The following is a 22,879-nucleotide window of genomic DNA, read 5'->3' on the forward strand; positions in this document are numbered from 1 at the left end:
GATCCACTTTTTGATTTCCTTCTTAGTAGGGAACCACTTATTCAACATCACATGTTCCTCAGATAGATCTCGGTCCTGGCAATGGAACCATTTGTTGGCTTGATGGGGCCTAACCCAAGTTTAGAGTTATTTTTGCAAACCAACAAAACCCTAACTATTGGCCCTTTCGGTAAAAACTCGCGTAGCATAGGCTGCAGTCTCACCCAAAGTAGTATTGGGGGATGACAGAACCAGGTTTTTTCATCCAGAGGCTTGTGTGATGGGTTCATGTAGTCCTTATGGCTCAGATCTACCTTCGCGCACCCCTAACCTTTTTGAACAAACAATTAATGTAAATCTATCTAAACAACTTATATATCTTCGCGAAGGTCCTTAATTTTCTTTAACATGCATAAAGATTACAAATCTACTACTTTCGTACAACAAATAAGCATTAATTCATATAAATCATAACATAGAGTGAAGATATATAAACTTTGCAGAAGTAATAAATAAGACAAAGATGCATCAGAATTGGCCCAAAATAGTCTTTATTAAGTATAATCGGTTAAGTATAGACTTCTTTTCCCTGCACACTCAGCTGCAATGGCCCACGCACTCAGCCTGCGCACTTACCAAGGTCTCTACGCACTCAACTGCAGGAGCCTTGCCCCTTCGCCTAAGTACAGGAAACAGACATTTCCTACCTTAGCACCTTTCACGTACAATGATTCTTCTCTAAAATTTACTTCCTAACACTCGCTATGACTCATCTATATATAACATTTTCTTTACAATACCATGGTCCATGGACCATGGGTGGGTCTCAAAACCACTCTATCACTTACCCACCTAAGGGACTAAAGTTCCTTTGACTCATACTAGCTTCGCGCTTCACTTCCACATTTCATGGAGACTTTACATTCGTTACAAAAATATATTACAAAATTTACCAAAACTTGACTCAACTAACCCCAGGGACCCCATCCCAACAGTGGGTGTAAGTAGGTTTTGATAGGCGTAAAAAATGGAAAGTGATTGTTGGTGAGGTGTAAGCTTTGACCAAGGGTGAATGGAAATTTCTGCCAGGTAAAAGTCATGAATAGAAAAAAATGTGGGTGGGAGTCTTTTTCCTAAAAAATCTTGTAGAAATTCTCACTGTAGATTAACCTAATTATACAATATAACTAAAGAAAAATACGTAATCTACTTCTACAATCAAACTTGCGGAAGCTTAATGGATTTGAGCAAGATCAATCAGAACACATATAACAAAGAAGAAGAATCAATACACATGAAACTAAGAAGAATACTCTGGGGGAAAGCCTCAGCTAAAAGCCCCGCTATTTGTAGTATCATACAAGGTGGAAATACATCAGAATAATACAATGCTTTAGCTCTCACAGCTAGCCAGCTCTCAGTACAATCCTCTTAGATGGTCACGAGCAAACACGGCTTCTCACAAACCTTCTCCTCTACCCTCCAAGCCTCCTATTTCCTTGCGTTGTTTCTCCTGGGTGATCCTACTGTTACCAAGTGTAACAATGATCACTCACACTGATCTCACACCCTATAAAACTATGCAATCCTCAGGGAACCTTATTCCTTCTGCATGGATGAGTTTCCTTTATAGGGAAATTCCTCCAACTGATATTACAATGTCCCTGTCTTTAATCTCAACTGGGTCTTCGTCTGAATTGACATGCATGGGTTATTTATGAGAGAATCCTCAGTTATCTAGAGTACACTAGTTGCATGCATGCATGCATTAACTGACTGAACTCACAATTAGTTCCTTAAACAGTTTGGAACTAATTTAACTGGACTTAACTCAGTTAACTGAGCTAACCAATTACAACTCAAATACAACTCATCCTTATCTCCTTAATTAAGGGATAATCTCCTTAATTTAAGGGATGACTGTTGCATGACTTCACAAAGAATTCTAGCTTGAATTTCTCCAACTAATTAACTCAAGATGAATTAATTAATTATTTTCCAAGCGGCTGGTGAGACTAAATTAAAATTTTAATTCACAATTCTAATTCAAGGACAAATCAAAATTGGAATATTCTGAATGTTATTTTTAGCATTTCTTGTTTCTATTCTTAACACTCCCTCTCAACAAGAAAGGAATTCAACTTGATCCCGATCCTGAACCTTTGGAATGTTCTTCATGCAACACTTCTCTCTATTGTTGTTGCTCCAACAACTCCAGAAACAAAAAAACATCCAACCTGAATCAGAATGATGCATCTGTCATCAAATTCTCTGACTGTTATTGCCTCTATCAACTGAAAAACTCTATGCTTCTACTGACTCAGCCTTTATGCATTCTTGTCAATCCTTCTCTGTGCTCTTCAATATCTGACTACTCCAGCCTCTGTCACTTTGATCTATGACTGCATCAATCCCATTGATTCCTCCTGCTACTATGTACTTTCGTCTCTCGTAGCAAGGTACGATCCATGAGATAAAACCTCTCAATGAACCCTGCCCAATTTCAACCTTCTTGGGACTATCACTTCACATCGCCCCACCTGACACCTGGAGGTATGGCTACATGTGATCCCTCTACCCACTTGGCTCGAAATTTCCCCCTACTAGAGGTCTCTGCATGAGTGGATGCCTCCGCTCGGTCTCCTCTCAGCATCTCAAATTGTGGATCCTCCACAATTGTCTGAGACTTCTTCTGGGGCTGCATGTTGAGAGGTAATTTACTCTCCCTCTCAACCACCAAGTCTCTAACATTAGCCTTGCTCCTCAAGGCTTTACATGCATCTTGAACATCAAGAGCATATAGGTTCTGAACTCATGAACAGATATGTTTCAGCTGTCCCGTGGTGATGTGTCTAAGGAAAATATTTCCCTTACTGAAGACAACATCGTAGCCTTTGTCCTCCAACATCGCGATCGATACCAAGTTCTTCTTCAGTCTAGGCACATACTTCACAACTATCAAGGTGATAAGAGCTCCATGCTCCCTCTGAAAAGCAACCATGCCCACTCCTGAAACACTATACCTTTCATCGTCACCCATCTCTATGAGTATCTTGAGGTCTTTCTCCTCCAAGGTACTGAATAAACTTTTATCGTCGGTCATGTGGAATGAGGCTCCACTATCAAGAAACCAACCACAACCCATCATCGAAGACACCATGCATGTGATGAGGGTGAAGTCCATTTCGAACTGAGAGGCCAATGCCTCACCTTCATATCCTTCCAAGGATCCCTTTTTTGACTTCTTCGATGGGAAATTACTCACATAATGACCCATCTCATGACAATTAAAGCATCTCACTTTAGATTTGTCACCCTTCTTCCCTCCATGAGAAGAATTCGATTTGGGATGAGAATCCTTCTCCTTCCCTTTCCTTGCCTTACTTGCTAAGGCCAGATTTTCTTCATCATCCTTGGATGAAGAACCATCTCGTGTGCTCCTCATGATCTCCTTATGCATGAGATTCGACCATAGTCGTTCCCAATCCGGCAGTTTCTCCCTTCCATTTACAGAGTCCTAGTAGCTATGCCAGCTCTTTGGAAGGCCAAGGAGAGTGAGGCTCACCATATCATCATCAGCAGTAGTTATTCCCACACTTCCAAGCTCATCTCTACATGTGGTGAGCTTGTTCAGATATGTGGAAAAAGTATCACCATTCTTCATCTTGATTCTTTGAAGTTTATCCTTGAGCGTCAATTTCCTCTGGTCGCTAATGTTCTGATATAGGTCCTTCAATGTCTTCCACATTGAAAACGGAGTCTCCTTCCCATGCAAACTCGGGAAAATATGGTCTCGAACTCCCTCAAGGATGCTCCATCTCACCCTCACCACACACTTCTTCCATTCAGCCAACTCTTGTGCATTAGTTGAACCTGGCTTTGGGATTTCTTGATCAATAAAATCCTTCAAACCATTGTCTTCTAATACAAATTCCATGTGATCTTTCCATGCTATGTAATTCAAGTTGCCATCCAAGGCATACTCGAGTCTCAAGCCATATCATCTCATTGACCAACCTGAAGTATGAGATGAATTCGATTTGTACCTTCAATCGTGAACTTCAAACTTTGAATTTCCCTTCTCAGTATACTATTCACAGCTTTGATCACCTTTGCTCTGATACCATGTAGAAATTCTCACTGTAGATTTACCTGATTATGCAATATAACTAAAGAAAAATACTTAATCTACTTCTACAATCAAACTTGCAGAAGCTTAATGGATTTGAGCAAGATAAAGCGGAACACATATAACAAAGAAGAAGAATCAATACACATGAAACACAGAAGAATACTCTGGGGAAAGCCTCAACTAAAAACCCTGCTATTTGTATTATCATACAAGGTGGATATACATCAAAATAATTCAAAGCTTTAGCTCTCACATCTAACAAACTCTCAATACAATCCTCCTAGATTCTCACAGGAAAACAAGGCTTCTCACAAACCTTCTCCTCTACCCCCTAAGCCTCTTATTTCCTTGTGTTGTTTCTCCTAGGTGATCCTACTGTTGCTAAGTGTAACACTGATCACTCACACTGATCTCACACCCTGTAAACTGTGCAATCCTCAAGGAACCTTATTCCTTCTTCATGGATGAGTTTCCTTTATAGGAAAATTCCTCCAACTGATAGTACAATGTCCCTGTCTTTAACCTCAACTGGGTCTTTGTCTGAACTAACATGCATGAGTTATTTATGAGAGAATCCTCAGTTATATGGAGTACACTAGTTGCATGCATGCATGCATTAATTGACTGAACTCATAATTAGTTCCTCAAACTGTTTGGAACTAATTTAAATGGACTTAACTCAGTTAACTGAGCTAACTAATTACAACTCAAATACAACTCTTCCTTATCTCCTTAATTAAGGGATAATCTCCTTAATTTAAGGGATAACTATTGCATGAATTCGCAAAGACTTCTAGCTTGAATTTCTCCAACTAATTAACTCAAGATGAATTAACTAATTATTTTCCAAGCAGCTAGTGAGACTAAATTCGAATTTTAATTCACAATTCTAATTTAAGGACGAATCAAAATTGGAATATTCTGAATGCTATTTTTAGCATTTCTTGTTGCTATTCTCAACAAATCTTTGTACACTTTCCAAAAGAATATGAGGGTGGTTTGGACGTACAACTGCAGAGACGGGTGCCCCATAATGATGATAACTTGTATGGATGTGTGGTATTTTTTTGCTGAGGAATGGGGTCCCATTGGTTGGTCTTAGTGTTGTGTTCTTGAGGTAGATGAAGTGACACAGATGGGCTATGCAATACGGGTGAACGATATCCCAAATGTAGGACATGGAGGTGCATCCGTCGAGATCCGCCATAAAGTAGCAGAGATGGCCCGGGAAATGGTGTTCATGTGAAATGAGTGTAGCATAATGAGGTTTTACTTCAAATAATGTAAGTAGGATGGTACTTTGGCCGGGTAAGTGGTCATGGATCCTATTAGTGAAGAAAGGTATACAAAGATTAAGTGAGCCATGAGGGGGGTTTCTATCGACCGGCGCAAATGTTTATCATATGTAAAGGTGATGTGGTGATAAACATGGTTGAGATGAAGGACCTTATGTTTCCTTTTGGAGAAATGATGTCAAGATATGCAGAGATTTAGGAGGAAGACTATAATTCTAAGTGGAAAATGATATATGCTTTGTTGTTTGCTTATCAGGGTGTTGGCCGAACTAGATCATGTGCGATGTTCCTGCAATGGATGTAACCAATACCCCAATTGAAAGCATTATTCAAGACATACATATAATGAATGATATGAATTAAAGAAATGGAGGAGTACTTGACATGAGTTGTTGAGTGTACTACAGGCCCAAAATGAGTTTTTGTATTTACCGGAACAGAGAGTTCCATGTTGAAGATGGTGTGGTATTGATCCTTGCATATCTTCCAGTTTTTTCAATGGATATCCCAAGCTTATGTAATGGACCCCAAAATATCGCAAAAATGGCAATAGATAGGGCTAAGGGACCCAAATATCACTCATTTTCACTATTGAGTTGTTGGGATGGGGTCCCCTAGGGTCAATTTTGGGGCAAAAGCCCAAGTTTTGTTGTATAAAATGTAAAGTCTCCACAAGTTGTGGTCACAGAGCGCGTAGATAGTTAAAGTGTCATAAATGGTTTTACCCTTATTTTATGTAAGTTGAGTCAAATTTTGAAGATCTACCCATGGTCCGCAAACAATGTGATTGTATAAATAGGTGTGTCTTAGGATGTCTAAGGCAAGTACAGATGGTGAAGATGAATGTAATGGATCAGTAAGAGTAAGAGAGAGGAATTCTTAGAATAGAAGGAAGGCTTTGCAGTTGTGTGCGCAGAGGCCTAGAATAGAGTCCACGGCTAAGTGCGCGGACCCCTACAGCGGAGTGCGTAGGGAAGTCTCGAGTTTGTAAGATTGAACTAATTATCAATAAAGAAGATTGTTGCAGAAATACTTGTGTTATCTCTTTACTTCAGTTATATGAATGTTCCTTATGTTATAATGGGTTTATGAAATAATGATGTATTGATGCGTGACTTTACATGATTTATATTAATACCTAAACACAATTACCGTTAACTTTTTACGTGAAGGATATCTTGTTATATGTTGAAGTTAGTGAACACTTAAGTCGATCAGAGTAAGTATTGGGTTATAAGTCATCTTTGATGTGCGTAAGTATTTGATCTGCCCAATCAAGGTCCACAAAAGACAATCGTAATTGTTCGCAGAGGTATAGAAGTTGATTAAGGTGAGTTATATCGATAATCCCTAAAGTCTTATCGATCTATGTGAAGGAAGATTTATGGCATAAATGACATCACGCTCATCTCTGGGTGCAGAAACTTGGTTCCAGCATCCCCCCATACTCTTCCGGTGAGACTTCAGTCCGCACTCTGCGACTTGATGCCGAAAGGGCCAGTAGTGTAGGGATTTGTTTGGCAAAACTGATTCTAAACCTGGGGCCAAGGAAGGTGGAGGCTTGACGGTCCAATAGTGTGGACCCCGGAGCTAGTGTGGAGATTGGAATATTATGAAGATAAAATCGCATGCGTCATCGATCACTGGCTTAATCAAGTCATAGGAGGATTTCTGACAGAATTCGTGGTCGATACCTCGGTCATCTATAGCAAAGCAGAGTGACACTTCTTCAAGGGACCACGAGGTAAGTATTTAAGATCTTTGAATACTTGGATTAAAATTCTCTTGTGTGAAAAGCGGGTTATTTCATTACCTTGATGTTTGGAGCTACACAAAGTGGAAATTTCTTCAGGGATAGAGGGAGAACGGGTCCTGAATATAGCCCGTTGATTGAGCCTCCTCTGAGTGACGATTAAGGAGTAGCACATGCTTCATCGTAGAGTGTTGTCCAGTTAATAAGACAAGGGTTTCCATGAATACCTCATCTACCCATACCACCTCCACCGTCACCTTCACAGCATACACCTTCGCCCACACCACCACCACCTCTGCCACCATTCAGTATGTCAAATACGATGAAGTTGCATATCTTCAAGGGCTTGGGAAATGAGGACCTAGACTAGTTTTAGTTCGTCGCGAAGGTTGTGTGGACAATGAAGAATATCACAGATGATCACATGAAGAAATCCCCATTGCTTAGTGCTCTACAAGATCACGCGTTGATGTGGTACATTAAGTACTACACTGATAACCTGATCGTGTCATTAGCGGATACTCAGCATTGAAAAAGTGTTACAGATCCATTTGGGCACATCAATCCCATCATCTAGATCAGTGTTTTTAGGGCTGATCAAACTCTAATTTTAGTTTCTACGTTCCCTAAACAAGTCACCCCTTTGAATGCCTCCTTCCTAGACAGTTTCATTACTTAAAGACATCAAGAAATAGCTTCTAGAGGGACCAGCACAGGTAGGCCCATGTAAGGGTGCGCTGTAGAGCAGTTAAGTCCATGCTAGGGTGCTCTACAAATCACTTATGCTTCCTTTCACCTACGTTGGGCGAGATTGAGCAAAATTCACATAGGGTTTGGGGAATATTATTATCTTTTGGAGTCATCTAGAAGGTTCCCTCACTTATCAACTCCTATGAGCTCGAAAATGGATGAGGAATGAGTTAAGATGCATCTTATCCTCTCATCCCTTCCTCCATGGAACTAATTCTAAGTATGGAAGGCCATTCAGTGCCACCATTTATGACAAAACCTCCTTCATCTTCCTATAAATTGACCACTCATCTAAGTGATCAGGGGCTGGATTATGTTGAATTGTAAGGAGATAATGTTGCTATGAGATTTCACTTTGAAGTAAGTATTGTAATGCTACAATTTTGTCATGATTTTGATGTGATGTGGATGGGATCCAAGCTGGAGGAATGACTTTGAATCAGACACAAAGTAGACGAGAGGTAAGCGGAACTACAAGTAGGTCTTCTCATCTTCTCATCTTATCTATTGCTTATAGGGAAAGACTAAAATACTTTAAACTGTTGTTCTAGATATGGCTACTTATCTAGATAATTAGTATTTATCCGTAGATACCAAATTCTCCAAAACAAATTGGTGACTCCGCTGGGGAAGATCCTCTTTCCTAGTAGCTTATCCACCTCCTAGGACATTCTTGTAGACCCTAATTGTGTTCATTAACTGTATTTCAGCTCTTTTGCATTGAATTTTGGTCAAAAATTGAGGTTAGATGACTCTTGAGTGGCCTCTTAGGAATCAGTGCAGGCTTGGTCAAGAGACAGTGCTCTGCAGTGCACCCTTGAGTGAGAGACAATGCTCTGAAGAGCACCCTTGAGTGAGAGACAGTGCTCTACAGATTACCCTTGAGTGAGAGACAGTGCTCTGCAGCACAGTTAGGCCCTCTTTGACCTACGTTGATCCACCTTATGGAAAATTTTCACCTTTGGATTGAGTTTTTACCAACTTTCCTCTATTTGATTGCTTGTTGATTGATCAATGAATGTCATGTCTCAGAGAACAAGTTTCTATCTTCTTTTCTAGCCCTACTTTGATTTGATTGATTAATGTTTCTTTAATGTTTTCTTTGTCATTATCAATCCATAGTCAAAGTTAGAATATAGTTGATTAATCTTCACTCAAAAGAAAGTGTCATAAAGTCTTCTTTTCCTTCGAAACAGAACTATCGTAAAAGTCTTCATTCTTATGAAAGATTGATTGATTGTATGTGCATATTTCCTTTTGTTCATATTCACATTAAGGAAATCAAAAAGAAATACATGCATGTTGCATTGAAAAAGTTTGTGTGTGCTCATAGGAATAATGTATGGAAATTGCATTAGATTGTGCTCTTTGCTCTTTGATCGAAAGAAATCTGATTGCTCTATCCCTAAGTAGCTAGGATTTTCATCATTAAATTGAATGAAAATAATGCTTATCATATTAGTTTCATTTTAGGAATTGAAAACATACATCATGTGGTGAACCTTGAAAGGAAAATTATAAAGAAGATCAACTTAAAATTAACATCAATTTACCTAATGGAGAATTGTCATTAATGAAAACATTTAGTGGTTCTAGGCTAGAGACGTGTTCCGGCATCGTAAAACAAAGCAGTTGTTGCTAACTTGTCTGCAATACATTCTGAGTGTGATACCTCATTCCACGTATGTGAGTATATTGTAGCTCATCCACATACCTTCAACTATATAGGGCGGTGTTACAGTACGTAAAGTATATGGGAATGCTCTCACTATGTGGTTTTGCATTAGACAGTGCTTATATGGGTTGGGCCTCCACGTACTTTCAGGTATATATGGGAGGACAACACTAGGTTGCTATCCATCCGTAGGTAACTGAGTCAGTCACCTTGTACACTATGATACACCAAACATAGTATTCGAGGATATTTCATGCCCGTACTTCTCGGTTCATCGGGAGGTATTCTGCAGTTCACAGTTGCTTGGTAAACCTTTTGCCTATATTATCCCTCTCTTTTTTTGTTATGTTACTTTGATTAAAATAAAATTAATTGACCACAGATAACATCCTCCATGCTCACTCCTTAGTTGATCTTAGTTTGAAACATCTGGTGACAAATCCGGAGTCCACCAATCAAGGAATTCCTTTTGATGAGAATCCTAGTCCTTTTCCTCCTTTCGGAAATATTGGCGCTCCTTATATGGCTACATTATCCCTACTGGGACTTACCATTGGCTTCCCAGTATGGTTGTTTTCAACCTCCTTGGTTCAAAATGTCGTGATTTCTCCGCAATCGAGTACACCTCCAACTGGACAAAATCAACCTCCAGTTGATCCTAAAGTTGACCCTTTTCCTTCTTCCTTGGTTGTTTCTTCCTCCCATTCTTCCTCTTTTCCTGGTGAAAGTATTGGTACTAGTAACTAGGTGGCTAAGAAGAAGAAGAAGAAGAAGCAAATTCAGCAGAGGGGAAACCAAGAAACCACTACTTTGAATGCAACATCTGATGAGAAACCGTATATCAAGCCTCACAAAGTTTGATATCCATGCAAACTTTGTGCGAAAGACCATATTCTTTGAAATTTTCTTGATATTCCTCAAATCTTAGAAGAATGGTCTTCTCGTTCACATCATCGTGTGTCATCAACTTCTAGAGATCACGCTGGTGACACACAATCAACTAGTGGTAGTAAATTTCATGGAAAGAAGGGTAGAGTTAAGTTTCCTTGTAGGTTATGTGAAGGGAATCACCCCATTCACCTTTGTCCCTATCTGGATGAAGCCAAAACAGTGTTGGATAACCGTCCTGCTTCACCGTAGCGACTTCCATCTGGTTACAGGGGACTCTCCCTTAATCCTACACTAGTTGATAAAGTGATTGACCCAAATCAACCGTCGGTCAAACCCACTCTCTCTGAATGTGAATCCCATAAGTCTATACCCGACTTAAATCAATAGGTCGAGGAAACAATTGACCTAATTTCACCTTCAGTTAATCATACCTTTCCTAAAGAGAGTGAATATGATACCACTCAGGTTCTTTTTGTTTCTTCATATTCTAATGAGCTTGGGGGAAGTCCTCTTGTTCCATAAAGACAGGAGGAAAATCCTCCCGCTCTCATAACTCAAGGGGTTAATTCTCCCGTTTCTATGGTACCCCCTCCAAGTAGTCTGGTCACTTCCTTCGATTGGAATCGACAGGTAGGATTCTGTCTTCCTTCTTATGTGCCTTTCCAAATCATAGTATAGGTTTGTAATATGATTGTATCTGACACTATTATAGATGAGGGTGCATCTGTGAGTATCCTTTCCTCAACTGCTTGGCAAGCGCTCGATTCACCGCCGCTTATGCTTGTTACCCAGAATCTATTGGCTTTTAACAGAGGAACCAATCAACCAATAGGGATCCTTCCTCAGTTACCTATTACTTTGGGAGGAAAAGTCATTTATTTGAATGTGATGGTAGTCCCGGGCCCTTTAGATTACAATTTACTTCTTGGGTGTGACTATGTTTATGACATGGGAGCTATTGTTTCAACACTCTTTCAAGTGATTTGTTTCCCGCATGAAGGAAGAATTTTCATTGTTGACCAACATTCATTTCCCAGTCCAAATATGGCTTCCAATCAACCATATTCCCTAAATGGTCCTTTTGTAGCAATGGTATCATCCCCGCCACGGGTTAATTATGTGGCAACCCGTTCCATGCCTACATCAACTGACGATCAATTCAGTGATGTTGTACATTATGTATTGGGGGCATTGGAACCAAATCTTGGTTTCCTTGATATGGATCCCTTCGAGAGCATTGTTCTCCCATCTGATGAGAACCTCTTGGAATTCATGACCTCTTATGAGTCGTGATCAAGGAAAATGAGGACAGTTCATTGTCTTGTGTCAACCTCGTTAAAAAATGAAACCAAGGATATGAGGATAGTTCCTTGTCTTGTGTCAAGCTCGTTAAAAAAATGAAACAAGGAAAATGAGGATAGTTCTTTTACTGTGTCAACCTCATTAAAAAATGAAATAGCTCCCATTAGGATAGTTCCTTGTCTTTTGTCAACCTCGTTAAAAAAAGAAACCAAGGATATGAGGATAGTTCCTGGTCTTATGTCAACCTTGTTAAAAAATGAAACCAAGGGTACGAGGATAGTTCCTGGTCTTGTGTCAACCTCGTTAAAAAATGAAACCAAGGATATGAGGATAGTTCTTGGTCTTGTGTCAACCTCGTTAAAAAATGAAACAAGGAGTATGAGCATAGTTCCTTGTCTTGTGTCAAGCTCGTTAAAAAATGAAACAAGGAATCTCAGTGGAGTTCCTTGTCTTGTGTCAAGCTCATTAAAAAATGAAACAAGTTCCCCTGGAGCAAAGTTCCAAGTTGAGTATTTGATTAGATCTCGTAAAATCCCAGTCGAGTCTTTCACTTGATCTCGTAAAAGAACCTTCATTCCATCCACCTGATAGCCATGAGTAGTCTACTTAGGTGAATGTAATGAAGCTTGGGAGGCATGCACCTAGTGGTAAATTAATTTTCTTTGTAGGTTATGTGAAGGGAATCACCCCATTCACCTTTGTCCCTATCTAGACGAAGCCAAAAATGTGTTGGATAACCATCCTACTTCACCGCAATGACTTCCATCTGGTTACAAGAGACTCTCCCTTTCATCATGCTGGGGGCATGTAAACCAATCTCAAGCATAGTTTTTCGTTTCAAGCTTGTGTAAAAATGAAATTGAATCCAAGCATAGTTTTTTTTTGTTTCAAGCTTGTGTAATAATGAAACTGAATCCAAGCATAGTTTTTCGTTTCAAGCTTGTGTAAACATGAAATTGAATCCAAGCATAGTTCCCTATGGTTCAAGATTGTGTAAAAATGAACCCATTTCCATTTTTAACCCTCGTGATTGCCATTCTATCATCCTTTTTCATCAGATGAGCCTTGGTTGTTTTCATCCCATCGCCACCATCCCTTTGGCCGATCATACGCTTTCACTTGGTTGTTTTACCCTTTTTTGAGGAATAGTTGCAATGAGTGGTCTTATTAGCCAGCCTCTTCACATAAATCAACATGTTTTGAGAAGTTCCAACATCACTGGAACCAGTTGCTATCCTAGACACCACTCATTCCTCAAAGTGGAGTTCTCTTTAAGCTCTTTTTAGACTATCTAAATATGAAAATATTGTCGAGCACCTATCCTTTTCATCTCATTAACAGATTGGAAATGACATCTACTCAGTATAAGTTTAACCCTTTTTCGGGCTGAGATAGATTAACTACGAAAAAAGAATATGTTGACTGAACATGGTCAATAGGTTCTCTCTCGTATTGTTTTACGCTTCTTCAGGCTTGAGAGACAAATCTATGAAAAAGAACTTGTGGAGTTTTCTTTTTGTCCCTTTTAAAACTCTCTAAACATGAAAGTACCGAGTTATATTTTTCATTAAACTCGTTAAAACATCAAATAGCGACAAACTTGTCCATCTAGACAAGACCGAGTTTCACCTTCGCTAGACTCGTTAAAACATCAAATAACGATGGATTCACCCGAAGGGTGGAATTATACAACAAGCATATGTTATCCTCCTCAAGCTTGATAAAAATAAAGAGGTACTGGTCAGCAATGACTAGGGAAAATGGGAAAAAGGGGAAAACCACTTTATGGTAGCAAGTCGCTCTTGAACAGTTATGGGGTTTATTTCCCAACTGGAAATTTGTTCCACATAATAAGTGGAACCCAAGAAGGGATTCCCCGATCTCAAAATAACCAAAAAAGTACATTAAAATTCAGGCACAAACAAGCCTTATGTAATGTTCCTAACTTAAATAAACAGTGATATGCAAAGAAAATATGATTTACAGCACATAAATTTAAACAATCAACAAATGCTCAAAAAAACTCCAGAAGTAAGAACCAGTTGAGCCATTTTATTAATCAATGGAGCAAGTACAATAGTATGGAGGAATGAACTGAGGCTTGCCTCAACGGAAAGCATGACATAACCCAAGTGCTAATACAATTATCTCAAATGGTGGAAATGACTACTCCTCTAATGCTTTGTGCTGCCTAGAAAATTACATTACTGGTTGGAAAGGGACTACAAGAAAATCCACCTCCTATGCTCATAAAATGATGCAAATTTAACCCCCAAGCTCCTTGACCAAAACCCACAAAAACCCAGAAATGGTTTGGCCTGATTTTGACCTCCCAAAATCGACCCCCAAAGGCACTGTGCAATCCCCAGTAATTCTACACTGTCTGTTGCAAAGATACGGCTAGAAACCCCACTTTTGGTTCTCAGAAAATTTTGAAACTTTATATCTAATATCCTTGTCATAAACCTAGAAAATCCCAGAAATGGTTTGGCCAGATTTTGAACTTCCAAATTCGGCCTCTAATAGGCCCTACGCCCTCCAAATTGCTCAAGGAATACAGCCTACAAGGAACACCAACGAAATCCTCCTCCAAGCTCCAAAAATGCAGCAATCACCTCTCCAAATATTTCCCTTAACCTCCACGGTGAATATCAGCCTCAAATATTGATACTCTACCCTCCACGTGAGCAATCACCCTGCAAGGTAGCATACTCCTCCACCTCCAAAACTCTCCCAAATGCCAACAATCCTATAATGCCTCCTCTCCGGAAAATATCTCACCCAAAATCCACTGCAAGACACCACAAGCAAAATCAACCTCCTCTTCATTGTGCTCTCTATTAATACACACCACCCAGAGATGAATGCAATCGCTGGAAATCACAGTGAGATCATCCTCTTGAAGAAATGAAGAAAAACCTTCCTAGGGTGGCACTCAAAGTCCCCCGAAGAATGGGTAATATCTTCACTTGAAGAAATCTTGCTAAACAGCAAGTGACTCAACTAAGCAACTCAAGCAACCAAAGAGAAATTTTATGTGCCAAAGATGATGAAATGAGGAGAGTTGCCTTCCTTATATAGATTTTGTGGAGAACGTTTCCATCCATTTTCCCTCCATCGTGGGTCTATTACAGATCCATTTGGGTACATCAATACCATCATTCAGATCAATGTTTTAGGGCTCATCAAACCCTAATTTTAGTTGCTACATACCCTAAAAAAGTCACCCCTTTGAATGCCTCCTTCCAGACAATTTCATGACTTGAAGACATCTAGAAATGGCCTCTAGAGGGACCAGCGCAGGTAGGCCCATGTAAGGGTGAAATACATAGTAGTTAAGTCCATGCCAGGGTGCTCTGCAGAGCACTTAGGCTTCCTTTCACCTGTGCTGGGCGAGTTTGAGAGAAATTCACATAGGGTTTGGGGAATATTCTTATCTTTTGGAGTCATCTAGAAGGTTCTCTCACTTATCAACTCTTGTGAGCTCAAAAATGGATGAGGAATGAATTAAGATGCATCCTATCCTCTCATCCCTTCTTCCATTGAACTAATTCTAAGTATGGAAGGCCATTCAATGCAACCATTTATGACAAAACCTCCTTCATCTCCCTATAAATTGACCACTCATCTAAGTGATCAGGGGTTGGATTATGTGGAATTTTAAGGAGATAATGTTGCTATGAGATTTGGCTTTGAAGCAAGTATTGTAATGCTACAAGCTTGTCATGCTTTCTATGTGATGTGGATGGGATCCAAGCTGGAGGAATGGCTTTGAATCAGACACAAATGGTTTTATTTCCTTCTTCTATTCAATAAAGTGTTTGAACCTTCCTCCCATATGTTTGCATTGTTTTATAATGCGTATATGTGTGAAATGTATCTGATTCCATTCACTTGTATTCAATAAATCTTTTTCTTTGATCGATTCTTTTTTTTCTGTTATGTTTACAGGTACTTATCAAGTATATTAAGTACAGGAAGGAGTGATAGGATCGATACAAAGGAGACGAGAGGGAAGTGGAACTACAAGTAGGTCTTCTCATCTTCTAATCTTATCTATTGCTTATAGGGAAAGACTAAAATATTTTAACCTATTGTTCTAGATACGGCTACTTATCTAGGGAATTATTATTTATCCATAGATACCAAATTCTCCAAAACAACAAGGAATTCGGTAGGCCTAAATCTGAAACGCATTCGATAGTGGGATTCAAGGAAATTGAGATGAGAATCAGTGAAACACCTTGGGAGTTGGATCCGAGACTGAAGTGCGGAATCTGCGAAGCCAATATGAATCTCACAGACAGTCAGCACCAGGATTGGTTTATATCCACGCCCCGACCCCACTTAAGAATTGCCTTGTCACAACAAAAGAGAGGGACTCCGGTGAAAGCGTTGGAAATCTTAATGAGGTTACATGAGACACCTATCTAGGACGTGACATTGGGAGTTCAACAGATTCATGCGGAGTTTCAGAACCTCTATTTGGAGTTTCAGAGCTTGAAAAAGGAGAAAGCAGCTTGGCCAGAGGTGTGCGAAGAAGTTTGGTGCCTCAAGTGTAAGAACCAGGGGCATGATAAGGATCATTGCCTTGTTTTCATGAATTATATGGCAGGAGGAGGGCCAATTCCCCTGAGGCAAGAAGCTCAGGCTGGATCAAGTACAGGGCCCATGATATGGTGCGCTATCTGTCAGGTAGTAGGAAAGCATGTAATAGATAATTTCCACTTGCTGCAAAAATTTGTGTAGACACCGCAACAATTATTCTGCAATTTCTATAAATAGGTATACCATGACAAGCGTAACTATCATAGCTATGAATTGATGATGAAAAGAATGCCCGTGTATTGAATGCAAATAGAAACTCGGCCTCTAAATCAAGGTGTTGGGGGAGAGTGTGAAGGATATCAGGGACGCGGAAGAGGCCGAGGAGGAGGACAACCTATGAGAGGTCAAGGGAAAGTTATTTGCTATAATTACGGAGTGATAGGACACTATGCGTGGGAGTGCACAAGCCAAACATGAGTATCATGCTGGTATTGTACTCAATTTGACCACCGGATAGAGGAATTCCCTATACTAAGAGATAAGATGGAGAAGAAGAAGGCGCAACCTCAGCAACCTACCCAGAATCTACAGATGATGAGGGTTGAGCCCTGTGAAGAAGATCCCAATGTGAATATTGTGCTGCAAAGTGGTATGATGACTAGTGACAATAAAGGGAAGCAACCTGAAGAAAGTGAGTAGGTTTGCAAAGCTCCAGAAAAGGAGGTGGGATTTGATCTGGAGGGCATGAGGGAAACATTCATGGAAGTGAAGAAAAGCTTTGTTGAGGCCTCTACCTTGGGAAGTCAGGATAATTTATCTGAATAAGTTTACCCCTCTATTCTTACCACCTTTTTGGAGGGTTGTATGAAGTTTTTGTATGATAGAAGGGTTGTGAAAGGGTTACAAGAATTGATAAACCGGTGTGCTGGTAAGGAAACTGCTCCTGAAGGGCATCGCGCAGTAAGAAAGATATGCAAACACAAGACAAGAACAGGGCGTGAGATGAGGCTCACTGCGCAAATGTGAGAGTATGAGATGGACCAGGTCATTCTAGATTTGGGGTTAGATGCGAATGTTTTTCCTATACATACATGGGAAAGAATGGGGAGGCCTGTGCTGCAGTGGTATCCAATTCAATTAAGAATGGAAAACCAATAGAATATTATCACTATGGGAATATTGCATGGAGTAACAGTAGGCATAGAAGGCGTGAGCGCGTTGGCCGATTTCGAAGTGATCGAGATTGTTGACGACAAAAATCCATACCCCATGCTCCTTGGAATTGATTGGGCTATTGACATGAATGGGGTAATCAATCTGAAGAAGTGGAAAATGTCATTTGAGAGGAAATCACTCTGCGTTGTAGTACCTTTGGACCCTATAGAAAGGTCACGCTATACTAGACTAGTCCGCAATTATGAGGAAAGCGACGATGATTTGGACCAAATCTGAAAAATAATATTGGGTCAATTCGACCGCTAATGGATGCATTGCATGGGACCACGAAAGTTCTTGTACATCAGATTCAGATGAGGAGTTGGAACACTAGGAGAATAGATTACATGAAGTATCCACGCTATGTTGTAATATGATGACTAAATCGTTGCAATGTGTATCAGCGGAGGTAAGATTTTTTTCCTTATTATGATAGTCTAACTGATGTAGATAAATTTTTGGATGCATTTGAAAGGGAAGTGTCTGATAAGCATCACTTCCAAGCACTGGATTTGGCGAAGCGCACTACACCCGCAAGATGGTGGGGTATGCATAAGGACAACTTTGATGGGTGGCGTGAGTACAGAAAAATGATGAGATTGTGGTTTGGTTGCCAAAAAGTTTGGTTAACAGAGAAATATTATGGAAGGAATGATCCACGCAATCATTTAGCAAAATTGGCTCATATTTATGGAACAGAGCCACAACCTAAGTGGGTGCATTTATTCTGTCACACTTTGGATGTAATACCAATGAATTAGTACCTGGAAACATATCTCCTCCATGGCATTGAAGAGTGGGACATTTTGTGACAGGGATTCTTGTTGACATTAAGCTTTGAGGATGGGTTCAAATGCATTGACGAGGCACTGCAGGAGGTTAAGGTAGCGATCTTCAGAATACCGCAGGATCCTTTGGACTTGATTCAACCAAATTGGAGCACCCAGATGCGCCATGCGCTGGAGTGCTATAATGTGATTGCCAAAGACGAAGAGGAGGATCTAAGGAAAATTAACATCCCATATACAGAAGGCCACCACGAAGTTAAGGGACCACAGATAGAGAATCCAGATATCACCGCACCACTGAAAACTAGGCAGGTAAACATTCGCACATAGGCAGAACTGAAGTTTTCAAAGATAGGGGACTACTGGGATGATGCTACGGTGGACAAGGTCACTGAGTTGCTCCGCAAATATCAAGATTTTTTTCCCACAAAAATTTCGGACTTGAAAGGCATCATAGGCGATTTGGGAGTAATGAAAATAACTTTGAAACTAGATGCAAAGCCCATTAAGAAAAGGCCATATCACCTTAATCCCAAATACAAGGAAAAGGTCTACCTGGAGTTGGACAATATGCTTGCAACGGGTATTATTGAACCAATGGAGGAATCATATTGGGTGCATCCAATGGTAGTTCAGGAAAAGAAGCAAAAGGATGAAATAAGGATTTGTGTAGATCTCAGAAAGCTCAATGATGCTTGCATTCATGATCCTTTTCCAACTCCGTTCACAAATGAAGTATTGGATAATGTTGGTGGGTAAGAGGCCTATTCATTCACTGATGGGTTCTCTAGATACCATCAGATAAAGATCACGCCAGAAAACATGAGTAAGACTACCTTCGTGACTGAGTGGGGATGATTTCCATATACGATAATGCCTTTTAGACTTAAAAATGCGTCAGCGATCTTCTCATGCGTAGTCATTGCGACGTTCAAATAGTTCATTCACAAATTTTTGGAGGTATATTTTGACGATTGGACAGTGTTTGGACTAGTAAATCACCATGTAGATAGCTTACGCTTAATGTTGGATACATGCTGAAGGTATCAAATCGTACTAAACTTGAAGAAATGATTATTTTGCATCCCTTTCAGAATTTTGCTGGGTCATGTGGTATGCAGGCAAGGATTAATGGTGGACCCTGCTAAAATTGTGATTATAATCAACTTGGAGGCACCAAGTTGTGTTAAACAATTGCACACAACACTGGCTCATATGGGATACTATCAAAAGTTCATTAAAAGTTATGCCCAGATTATTGGGCCTATCAAAAATCTACTGAAAAAGGATGCTACATTCTGTTGGAGCAAAGAATGTCAGCAGATTCTGGATGTATTGAAGGAGAAAATGGTCACCATGCCGATCCCAGTCTTCCCAGATTGAAAGAAGGAATTTCATGTGCATGTGGATGCGTCATGTATTGCTCTAGGAGTAGTACTGACCCAGGCCGGTGAAGGACAACTAGATCACCCTATAGAGTTTGCAAGCACGAAACTGTCTAAGGCTGGAAAGAATTATTCGATGACTGAGCGCGAAGGGTTGGCTATGGTTTTTTTTAGTTCCAGTCTTCGCAGCCTGTCACAAGGGATCAAAATGGGCTCTTATTATGTCTGGTTTTCAGAGATGTTTTGCACATGATCTTCAATGAAAATCATATCCTAAGTATTTCCATCAGAAGAAGCTCAAAAAATTATTTCCAACGGTATATCACACTCTTGTAACCGGTTTTTGGATCAGAAGATATGATCAAAATGAATGAGTGATTCTTGGTTATGCATGTTTTGAGGTCAGTTGTTGCACACAACGATGAGTTTACTACAAGATTAGTGAATTTTTCAAAAGTGAAAGAGGTTTTTGTCCCTCACATACCAAATAACAAAAAATTCCTTCATTTTATGCACATGTGCTACTATGTGGGAGATATGTAGTGATATTTGGAGCCTACATTAAAACAAAGCAAATTTTTCATATTTTTTTACTATTTTTGTCATTTTAGTGCAGTGCCATTTTACAACAGATGGAAAGTAATTTTGAAAAACCCAAGGATTTTTTTGTTAACCACGAGCCATATAACAAAACCTCTTTCAGTTTATTCACAGGTGTCGTGAATTGGAATATGTGACTAGATCTTTACAGCTCATTTTGATAGATTTAAGCTTTTAATGATTTTCTATTTTAGAGAAGATTTTGTGGCACAGATTCTGAGCAACTGGAAACGAATTTTCAGAATGTGAGAGATGTTTTTCTCCAACATAACCTTATCTACAAAAACCTCTTTCAATTTTGTAATAGGTGCTATGTTTTAGGAGATATGAGTTCATCTTCAACACCTATTTTCAGAAATTCGATCCAAGTTTAATGTAACTGATTCTATTTTGAAGAAGATGGTTGAACTCAATTCCCTTAATATAGGGATGAGCTAAATGTATAAATTTTATGAATTTCATAGTGTAGAGGGTCGATTTTGGTAGCAGAGAATATGTCTTGGCTTTGTGTAAAAATTTTCCTGAATATCATTTTAGTGAAGCTGTCTTTTGCCCTTTGGATCTGGATTCATCACAGTGCTGATGTTTAGTATGTTTTTCCTGTAATTCATTAACACATTATGTTTCTTTTTCCTTGTTACAAACATTATCTAAGTGATATGTTAGGAATTCATCCATAATGTTGCTCCTTTCATGATGATTTTTCTGTTAGTTGTAATGGTTGTCTTAGCAGAATTCATCCTTGGCTAGATGCTCTGTTGAGAAACCTCGTGATTCTCTTTCATCTAAAGTTGTTGTTGCAGATTCATCCTTTGTCTGATGCCTGCAGGGCAGTGGGCTTTCTCCCCTATACTTCTCACATTTACAATCTTCACTTGGCTGAACATGGCACTTAATTTGCCCCAAGTTTGCTGGCAAAAACTGACATCGATTCCATAGTCCAAATCATCCTTTCTCTTGTTGTTTCGACACAAAACAAATCCAATCAAATCCTCTAAGCTACTATACCTAGCCTAAAAATCCATATTTTATTTAGTCATCTTGACTGAAATTCACAAGGAGAGAGCCCTCCCTTGACCTGGTAGGGCTAGCTACCAAGTTAAGCTTTGTTTGTGGTTATCCTAGGATTGTCTCCCTTCAGTCTGAGGTCAATCTAGGCTCTAACATAGTGGCGACCATACTGGGGAAGAGGTGACAGATCTTCTCTAGGACAGATCATTCAAGTTACAGATCTGATTGCTGATGGTGGATAGCAGTCAGACACATATGAAGGCTGAAATCATCTACCTGATGACTCCAATGTTCAAGATCTTGAGCTTCGACTTCACTGCCAAAGAATCCAGTTTTTAGAACATTGATGGTAATCACCGATGACAGGGTATGTGGCAAATCCGTTATCTAGTGAAATGTTATTGATTTTAAGGGATGAGATAGCAAAATTTCAGAGTGATCAAATTTTTTTAACATCATTGTTTCTTAGCTTGAAATCCAGCCAACTCACACTTGAGAATAAATATTGTTTTCTCGACTTAGTGGTTGAAAGATTGGAAAATGAAATTGAATTATTAGATGTTCAAATTAAATCACATGAATTCCAAGACCCTAAAAAATTCTTGGAAATTCTCCCTCCTCCCAAAGAAGAAAAGATAAGGCTGCCCTTGGATGGTTGGATTGAAGGATGTTATGATTTACAGCGAGGATGTGACAATCTCCAGCCAAGAGCATATGTTAATGAGCTGGGGCAGCAGATAGAATCTGGTTTCTATGATCCCATAGCAGCATATATGGAATATATTTTTACATTGAAAGAAAAGCCAAGTTGCCTTTTACAGAGCCAGAGGTACTATGGGTATATATTGCTAGTAGAATTTCCAGTTGTGTCTTGGTTCAAGCATTTCCAAGCAGCATCTTTGTCACAATTACATGAATGGTTGATATGGAATTACAACATCACTTGATCCATTGATTTTGCAGCAAATTAGGGTAGGTTTGTGTAAATAAATAAGCTGCCAAAGGCAGCATTTCAGTTTCTGGTATTTGTTATGTACAGGTTGCAGTGCGTGTATGTTTCGATTGGTATGAGTTGTTTTGAGTTTGCAGTTGTTTGACCGCATTGCCCAATGGATGAGGCACTTGTTCTCTGGTGTTTTTGACACCTCCAAGGAGCTTCCATCCCCAATAAGGTCTATGTTAGTTCCAGTCTTCGCAGCCTGTCACAAGGGATCAAAATGGGCTCTTACTATGTCTGGTTTTCAGAGATGTTTTGCACATGATCTTCAGTGAAAATCATATCCTAATTATTTCCATCAGAAGAAGCTTGGAAAAATATTTCCAACGGTATATCACACTCCCATAACCGATTTCTGGATCAGAAGATATTATTGAAATGAATGAGTTATTCTTGGTTATGCATGTTTTAAGGTCAGTTGCTGCACACAACGACGAGTTTACTACAAGATCAGTTTCTGAAATAATGGTAAGGAATTTTTTCAAAAGTTAAGGAGGTTTTTGTCCCTCACATACTAAATAAGAAACCCTCCTTCATTTTATGCACGGTGCTACTATG

The sequence above is a fragment of the Pinus tabuliformis genome, chromosome Q (assembly GCF_031772625.1).
Source record: "Pinus tabuliformis cultivar Carrire ecotype Pingquan chromosome Q, CPIR1, whole genome shotgun sequence".
Lineage (NCBI taxonomy): Eukaryota > Viridiplantae > Streptophyta > Pinopsida > Pinales > Pinaceae > Pinus > Pinus tabuliformis.